The sequence below is a fragment of the Peromyscus californicus genome, unplaced genomic scaffold (assembly GCF_007827085.1).
Source record: "Peromyscus californicus insignis strain IS unplaced genomic scaffold, ASM782708v3 Scaffold_7__1_contigs__length_154581171, whole genome shotgun sequence".
Taxonomy (NCBI): Eukaryota; Metazoa; Chordata; class Mammalia; order Rodentia; family Cricetidae; genus Peromyscus; species Peromyscus californicus.
The window spans coordinates 139,032,462-139,041,992 of record NW_026294595.1 but is presented as its reverse complement, the minus strand read 5'-3'; the positions used below and the strand labels follow the sequence as shown (position 1 = coordinate 139,041,992).

General features: G+C 41.2%; 1 pseudogene; it reads left to right on the top strand.

Moving 5' to 3' along the window:
* The first annotated feature begins 1,852 nt into the window (after positions 1 to 1,852).
* Positions 1,853 to 3,108, top strand: LOC128100572 (keratin, type I cytoskeletal 18-like; annotated as a pseudogene).
* The last annotated feature ends 6,423 nt before the right edge of the window (positions 3,109 to 9,531 follow it).

Sequence of the window (9,531 nt, the reverse complement as noted above, 5' to 3'; positions counted from 1 at the left end):
AGCTTTGGAGGAAGAACTCTATTATCTATCTTATCTTGGTAAATCCAAAGTTTTGTGCTGAAATTACATTTTATCATAACTTATATAATCAACCTAAAAGTATCTTTTTAGGCCTTAAAACATTTTTTAGATAAACAACTTAACCTTTTATGTCTCTAACCATTATAAACTTAAAATCTTTTTTATTGGTTTCTTTTCTGAATTTGGTAACAGGGAAAACTGTAAACTATAACTATCTAGTGTTCAACCCCATCAGAGATCTGAGAAAGATAAAATATTGCCTCAGTAAACAGGAAGTGCAGAGCAAGCAATTTTAAAAACAATAGAAATGACAGAAGTAGCTGACTGCCCGGACAATCACCCAAGTTTCCTCTGTAACTTTGCGGCATCCATCTGCCTACAGGCCTAGAATATCTGATAGACCTTTCTGTGAAGCAGGAATTTTGAAGGACTCGCCTTCCTTATCTTAGCAAAGTTTGGCAGTTGCCTTCCTTTGTGTCGTGCTTGTCCATTTTGGACAGCATATGTCAATAGTCAAGGCAAGTTTCTTGCTCAAATAGCTAGCTTTGCCGCATTGAAGGAAAACTCCATATGGAGGTTCTTTGATGTCCATCATCTTCTCTGAAGTAGATTGGTGCTGCCAGGAAAAGACATATCTCACTGTCATGAAAAGCCTTATATTATTAAAACATCTCAAATGCCACATTCTGTAGATTTCTGAAGTGACTGAAGACCACCTATCTATCTAAAATATACCTGTTTAACCTTGAAAACATACCTAACCTGACTACAAGTTTGATTGTTATAGATGACTAACTACTAACCTGCATTTCTTAATTATCCTAAACAGTTTGCAGTAACAGCTTTCAAGGACTAGAACTTCACATTGCATTTTTAAATGAGCAACATAGCCACAATACCTTAAATAAGAGTAGAAACATATATAAAATATAACAAAAATAACCTTAAATTTGTGTCAATATACAAAAATCCACATCTATGTAAAATATTTGAGACTACTAGTTGTTTTTTAGTAGAGTCAATAATCTACCCTTTTATTCTATCATTCCTGTATTCTTCTTTTTTCACTAGGTAGGAGAAAAAGAAGGATAGAGGAAAGAAAAAGAAAGAAAGAAATTCCTTAATCTAGCCTCTTTTGTTTAGCTTCCTCCCTGACCATGACCAATAACAACTTGCAACTATCCCCCCTGAACAATGGCAAACACCCACAAGCCACTGAACGACGAAAACCACCCACCTCACTTCTTGGGAATGTGGGTGTCATGTTCTTAGAATTACTTCCTGCTGTCTGATGGTGACATCATCTTTAGGGGGGCCTGGGAAAATTGGGATAGTGGTCAAGTCCTGGGAGAGCTAGCTGTGTCATTCATTGTCTAGTCTCTGTGTGGTGGGAAAGTGCAGGATTTGACTGAAGTCCTGGCTGGAGCAGTCTGTGAGGCTGGACTATCTCAACTAACCACTTTGAAGTTGTTCTGGATGCAGATTTTTGAGGAAACTGCAACAGAGGCATTTTGAGATGCAGGATTACCTGGCTACTTGTCTTGTCTTCATTAATGTCTAGTTCTTTTGTTCCGAAAACACACAGACTTTTAAAGGTAACATACATATCTGCATTAACACAAGTATAGAATGTGTGGTGTGCACAAATCAGCTGAAGATGATTCTCTGTTCCATGTTTGAGCAGGTAAAAGACATCTGTCAACTTTTTATGTCCATTTGGACTGCATAACAAAACTGTAATATAAATCTCCATCCACGCCATATGAAGGATGGCGAACGGCCGTCCGAACTCCTGTCCCGGTCTTTCGCTTTGCTCTCCTCTCTAGACAACATGAGCTTCACCACCCACTCTACCACCTTTTCCACCAACTACTGGTCCCAGGGCTCTGTGCCGACACCCAACCAGAGGGTCCGTCCTGCCAGCAGCACAGCCAGTGTCTATGCAGGTGCTGGGGGCTCCGGTTCCCAGATCACCGTGTCCGCACCACAAGCGTCTGGGGTGGCTCCATGGGGTCTGCAGGCCTGGTTGGAATGGGTGGCATTCAGACCGAGAAGGAGACCATGCAAGAACTGAACAACCACCTGGCCAGCTACCTGGACAGGGTGAAGAGCCTGGAGACTGAGAATAGGAGACTGGAGAGCAAAATCCGGGAACATCTGAAGAAGAAGGGGTCCCAGGGTTTCAGAGACTGGGGCCACTATTTCAAGATCATTGAGGACCTGAGGGCTCAGATCTTTGCATATTCTGTGGACAATGCCCGCATCATCCTGCAGATCAATAATGCTCGTCTTGCTGCTGCTGACTTCCGAGTCAAGTATGAGACAGAACTGGCCATGCGCCAGTCTGTGGAGAACGACATCCATGGGCTCCGAAAGGTAGTGGATGACACCAATATCATGAGGCTGCAGCTGGAGACAGAAATTGAAGCCCTCAAGGAGGAACTGCTGTTCATGAAGAAGAATCACAAGGAGGAAGTCAGAGGACGAAGCCCAGATTGCCAGTTCCGGATTGACCGTGGAAGTGGATGCCCCCAAATCTGAGGACCTCAGCAAGATCATGGCTGACATCCAGGCCCAGTATGAGGAGCTGGCTCAGAAGAATCGTGAGGACCTGGACAAGCACTGGTCCCAGCAGACTGAGGAGAGCACCACGGTAGTCACTACCCAGTTTGCTGAAATCAGAGATGCTGAGACCACACTCATGGACCGAGGCGCACCTTCCAGGCCTTGGAGATTGACCTGGAAGCCATGAAAAATCAGAAGATCAGCGTTAGGGATGTGGAGGCCGGATACAACATGCAGATGGTGCAGCTCAATGGGATCCTTCTGCACCTGGAGTCAGAACTGGCCCAAACCTGGGTAGAGGGGCAGCGCCAGACTCAGGAATATGAAGTCCTGCTGAACATCAAGGTCAAACTTAAGGCTGAGATTGCCACCTACTGCCCCTTGCTGGAAGATGGGGAAGACTTCAGTCTCAGCGATGCCCTGGACTCCAGTAACTCCTTGCAAACTGTCCAGAGGACAACCACCCGCAAGGTCGTGAATGGCAAAGTGGTGTCTGAGACCAACAGAGTTCTGAGGCACTGAGGCTGACAAGGAGGCTACCCCTGGGTACCAAGGAAAGAATAAAAGGTGAGAAGTCTCTGGAAAAAAAAAAGAAAGAAAGGATGGCATGTAATAATAAGTCACGAGGATTCTGTAGCCAATAAGATTTATCATGTCTCATCCAGCCTCAGAGTTGTTCCCATGTAGAGGGATCAGCATATACATCATCTGTCTTGTAGTTTTTCTTGGTTTCTTCCTTCAGCCAAGATTTTCAAGAGGTCTCCCCAGATCAAATCTGGTCTTTATTAATTTTGAAGGAATCTATAGCTTTTTGCTTCCTGTGAAAATGAAGTCATAACCTCCCCCAACACAACACATTTTCTGACTTCCATTCTGAAGTTGACATCCTTAAAATATATAGGCTGGTTCAATTCAGCAGCTTTTTCCACAATACAATATTTTCCAGCAGCTGTCATTTTTTTATTCATTAGCATTTAAAAAATTTAAAGTTAATAAAGCATCATATAGGGTCCAGATGTCCTGTGTTATATTTCCCATCCACATGGCTTTTTCTTTTTATATTACTTTACTGTCTCTTTAAAGACTGCATTATTTTTAAACTATTTTTTCTATGACTATCTATATGCATTTTCTTTTCTTTCTTCAGCACCATGCACATTTTAAATAATACTCTACATGTTCATAGGTTTTCTCCATCCAGGCTTTCTGCATGCTGTGGCTCCTGGAAAATTTTGAAAAATGTTGCAAAGCCCTTCTGTGGGTATCAACAGTGAGACTCCTCACCTTTTATTGTTTCTTTAGTCCCCAGGGGTAGCCTCCTTGTACTCTTTAGCAGGCTCCTTATGTACTCTTCACAGCACTGACAGCTGGCTGTGCCCCACTTAGGTTGGTCCAGCAGGCAACCCTATTGGTAAGGCTGCAGCTACTGCTTGTCTTTCTATGAGAGCCTGACCTCATGCCCGTGGGTACCAACAGTGAGCTGTACCTACCCACCCCAGCTCTGGGAAGTTTCTGGGCCATGTTGCCACCTGTGTTTCTACCTAGTCTCTGCCAGGTAGCATGCCAGCTGTTCACAGGCCTTGTGCTTGGACATATGGGCCTCCAGGTTGGACACCAAATGTAATAGGTTTTTCTTTGGACCTCCAGCTCCCAAATAATGACACAGACTTCTTAATAAGTGTGAAATCTTGGCCTTAGCATAAGCTTGTTCTCAACTAGCTCTTAAAGTTTAAAAATTAACCAATTTATATTAATCTACTCTGACACATGCCTTGTTACCTCTCCTCCATACTGTACATCTGACTTCCTCCACATCTCACAGAGGAATCTACACCTCTCTGATTCCTTCCCAAAGTTCCTATCTCTGCCCAGAAGTCCCACCTCTTCTCTCCTACCTAGCTATTGGCCATTCAGTTCTTTATTAAACCAATCAGAAGGTGCCTCTTTAGAGACACATCTTCACAGTGTGAACAAGTATCCCACAACACTCCACATCCTCTCCAGCATGAGCTGTCATCTGTGTTTTTGGTCTTAGCCATTCTGATGGGTATAAGATGGAATCTCAGAGTCATTTTGATTTGCATTTCTCCGATGGCTAAGGATGTTGAATATTTAAGTGTTTCTCAGCCATTTGAGGCTCCTCTGTTGATGTTGATGTCAAGTTTCTTGAGTTCTTTATTTTTTTTAGAAATTAGCCCTCTGTCAGATGTGGGGTTGGTGAAGATCTTTTCCCAGTCTGTGGGCTGCTGTTTTGTTCTATTTTCAGTTCCAGAGGTCCCGTTTATTAAGCGTTGATCTCAGAGCAGTGATAGCACACCTTTAATTCTAGCTCTTGGGAGGCAGAGGTAGGTGGATCTCTGTAAGTTCAAGGCCAGGTCTACAGAGAGAGTTTCTAGACAGCCAAAAATTGCTCTTTGGTGTTGGAGAGATGGCTCAGTGCTTAAGAGCACAGACTGCTCTTCCAGAGGACCTGGGTTCAATTCCCAGCACCTACATGGCAGCTAACAACTGTAATTCTAAGATCTGACATCCTCACACAGATAAACATGCAGGAAAAACAATAATGTACATAAAATAAAAATAAGTAAATTATTTGAAAAAAAAAATGTTGATCTTAGTGTCTGTGCTATTGGTGTCCTGTTCAGGAAGTTGTCTCTCATGTCAGTGTGTTCAAGGCTATTCCCCACTTTCTCTTCTGTAAGGTTCAGTGTATCCGGATTTATATTGAAGTCTTTTATCCACTTGGACTTGAGTTTTGTGCAAGGTAATAGAAATGGATCTCTTTGTATTCTTCTACATGCTGACATCCAGTTATGCCAGCATCACTTGTTAAAGGTGCATTCTTTTTTCCATTGTATAATTTTGGCTTATTTGTCAAAAATCAGATATTCATAGGTATGTATATTTATGTCTGGGTCTTTGATTTGATTCCATTAATCCATCTGTCTGTTTTTTTTTTTTTTTTTTTTGGTTTTTCGAGACAGGGTTTCTCTGTGTAGCTTTGCGCCTTTCCTGGAACTCGCTTTGGAGACCAGGCTGGCCTCGAACTCACAGAGATCCGCCTGCCTCTGCCTCCCGAGTGCTGGGATTAAAGGCGTGCGCCACCACCATCTGTCTGTTTTTATGCTAACACCATGCAGTTTTTATTACTATAGCTTTGTAGTAGAGCTTGAAATCAGATAATGGTAATACTCCAGAAGTTCTTTTATTGTACGGGATTGTTGTAGCTATCCTGTTTTTTTGTTTTGTTTTGTTTTTCCATATGAAATTGAATATTGTTTTCTCAAGGTCTGTAAAGAATTGTGTTGGGATTTTTAGTGGTGATTGCATTGAATTTTTGATAAGGTAGCTGTTTTTACTATGCTAATCCTACTGATCCAGAAGCATGGGAAATCTTTCCATCTTCCATCTTCTCCAATTTCTTTTTTTAAAGACTTGAGTTTCTTCACATACAAGTCTTTCACTTGCTTAGTTAGAGTTGCACCAAGGTATTTTATATTATTTGAGGCTATTGGAAAGGGTGTTGATTCCATGATTTCTTTCTCAGTTTGTTTATCATTTGTATATAGGAGGGCTACTATGGTTGGAAGTTTCCTCCAGTCCCCCACAGCCACTCAGACCCAAGTAAGCACACAGAGGCTTATATTATTTACAAACTGTATGGTCTAATGGCTCAGGCTTCTTGCTAGTTAGCTCCTATAACTTAACCCATTTCTATTGATCTATAAGTTGCCATGTGGCCATGGCTTACCAGTACTTTCACATCTTGCTTCTCCTGGTGGTGGAGGGCACCTCCTCTCTGTCCAGGCCTCTCCTTTTCCTGTCTCTGTCCTGAATTTCCCACCTGCCTATAAGCTGCCTTGCCATAGGCCAAAGCAGTCCATTTATTAACCAATGGGAAAACACATATTCACAGCATACAGAAAGACATCCCACAGCAGGTTACTGACAATTTTGAGTTAATCTTATATCCAGTCACTGTGAGATAATCTTTTTGTACACTGTAAAGATGTGTCTCTGACAAGGTACCTTCTGCTTGGTTTAATAAAGAGCTGAATGTCCAATAACTAGGCAGGAAAGGATAAGTGGGACTGACAGGAAGAGATAGAAATTCTGGGAAGGAATCAGAGAGGTGGGGATTCACCAGTGAGATGGAACAAGTTGGATGTACAGTACTAAGGAGAGGTAATGAGCCACATGGCAGAATGTAGATTAATGTAAATTGGTTAATGTAAGTTTTAAGAGCTAGTTGGGAACAAGCCTAAGCTAAGGCCAAGCTTTCATACATAATAAGAAGTCTCTGTGTCATTATTTGGGAGCTGGTGGTCCAAAGAAAGTCTGACTACATCCAGCCACTTGTCCATAGGTATTTATCAGTTGTAGCAGTTCCCTGGTAGAAATTTTTGGATCACTTATGCATTCTATCATACCATCTGCAAATATTGATATTTTGACTTCTTCTTTTCCAATTTGTATCCCTTTGATTTCCTTCAGTTCTCTTATTGCTCTAGCTAGAACTTCAAGTACTATATTGAATAGGTATGGAGAGAGTGGACAGCCTTGTCTTATTCCTGGTGTTAGTGGAATTGCTTTGAGTTTCTCTCCATTGAATTTGAGGTTGGTAATCAGCTTGCTGTATATTGCTTTTTTGTGTTTAGGTATGCCCATTGTATCCCTGATCTCTCTAATACTTTTATCATGAGGGGTGTTGGACACATGCTCAACTGTGTTCATAGCAGCATTGTTTGTAACAGCCAGAACCTGGAAACAACCTAGATGCCCCTCAACTGAAGAATGGATAAAGAAAATGTGGTACATTTACACAATGGAGTACTACTTAGCAGAGAAAAACAATGATATCATGAGGTTTGCAGGCAAATGAATGGAACTAGGAAGTATCATCCTGAGTGAGGTAACCCAGGCTCAGAAAGACAAACATGGTATGTACTCACTCATAAGTGGATACTAGATATAAAGCAAAGGACAATCAGACTGTAACCCACAGCTCCAGGGAGGATAGCTAATAAGGAGGACCCTAGGAAGGACACATGGATTGCCCAGTGATGGAGAAATAGATGAGATCTCTCATTCTTGTTGAAGTGGCAGAAGTCTTATTATGCCACTCTTTGGGATGTTCGCATCTTAAAGAAAGTTGGAGGAGGAACAGAACATTAGAAGCAACTTTAAGACTGAGTCACTGTGGATTGATGGAATAGAAGGAATCTGCTCATTGGAGATTTTCCCATGGCCTGCTGGAAAGCATCATCCCTGACATCTCTGGGAAGTTCTTAGTTTATGAAGCCCCATTAGGAAAAGGCTCATGGGGGCCTTTAGGTGGTATGAGGGATGAGTGGCAAAATTTCGACTCAGATTTCTAGCCAGAAATTCAGAAATATGTCTGATTGGTGTTTGCCATTGTGCTTCAAGAATGTTTCTTTAAAAAATATTTATTTTTATTTTATATGCATTGGTGTTTTTGCCTTGATATATGTCTGTGTGAGGGTGTCAGAACCCTAGAACTGGAGTCACAGACAGTTGTGAGCTTCCATGTGGCTGGGAATCAAACCTTGATCCTCTGGAAGAACAACCAATGGTCTTAACCACTGAGCCATCTCTCCAGCCCCAATAACGTTTCTGTTATTTCATGACAGTCTATTTTAACCCAGAAACTCTAAACATGGAGGAAATTATAGATCAAAAATTTTCACGCAGAAAGTAATTTCTTTATTAGAAACCAAGTGTTTGAGGAAGTATAGAAACTCCAAGGAAAGCAATTGTGAATGTGAATTGTCACTCATGGAGCAAAGATCTGGGACCACATAGAAGTCTGTATCTTGAAAACATTACAGACTTCACTCAGGAAGATGATTCCTTGGGAAAGAGGACAATTAGTGGTATGTGTACTATAAAGAATCAGGGATGAACATGAGAGGCTGGTTCCAGCTGGACTAACCATTCCAAATTAGAGTGTGAGGTCACCAATAGTGACCTGCCTCCTATTACTCCCGTTGCTTGCTTTCTCTTTAGATGAACTGTCACTCAATTCAAACCTGCAGGGAATATTCTTTCCCTTCTGTGTGTTTTCACTTTCTCTTCCAACAATGTAAATGTCCTACAGACACCTGTGGCTTCTACCTTTTGTGTTTACTTTCCATCTCTCCTGTATCACCAGGAAAAAAGGAAAAAAACTGAACAAAGGAGATTAGATTCAGGGATTTCATTCTAAAAGAAATGGGGACATATAGAAATGATAGGATAAAAGTGTAGATTATTAATCTACTTTGATCCAAAAACCAATTATTAATCTTACATATTTTACATTAGTATGGATTTTGGTTTATGGATACAAATTTAAAGTTAATTTTGTTATACTGTATGTGTGTTGCTACTCTTGTTTAAGGTATTGTGTTTATGCAGCTCAATTAAAATGCACTGTATAATTAAGAAATACAGATTTAATAATTAATCATCTATAATAGCCACCCATATCTATCAAACTTATGGTAATGTTAGTTGTTTTCTAGGTATACAGAGATATATTTCAGATAGATAGGCAATCTTCAAACACTTCAAAGACCTACAGAATATGGCATTTAAAATGTTTTAATAACTTAGGCTTTTCAGGACAGTGAGACATGTCTGCTCCTGGCAGCACCAATCTACTTCAGAGAAGATGATGAGCATTGAAGAAACTCCATATGGAGTTTGTTTTCTTTATGGCAAAAAACAGCCATGTGGGCAAAGTAAGTGTCCCTGCCTTAATTGCTGACAGTTACTCTCCAAACTAGACCAGTAGGATGCAAGAAAGGCGACTGCCAAACTTTACCAAGACAGGGTAGGACAGTCCTTCAAATTACCCTGCTTCACAGGAAAGTCTGTCAGATACACTAGGCCTGTAGGCCAAAGATGGATGCCCCAATGTTGCAGAGGAACTTTGGGTGACTG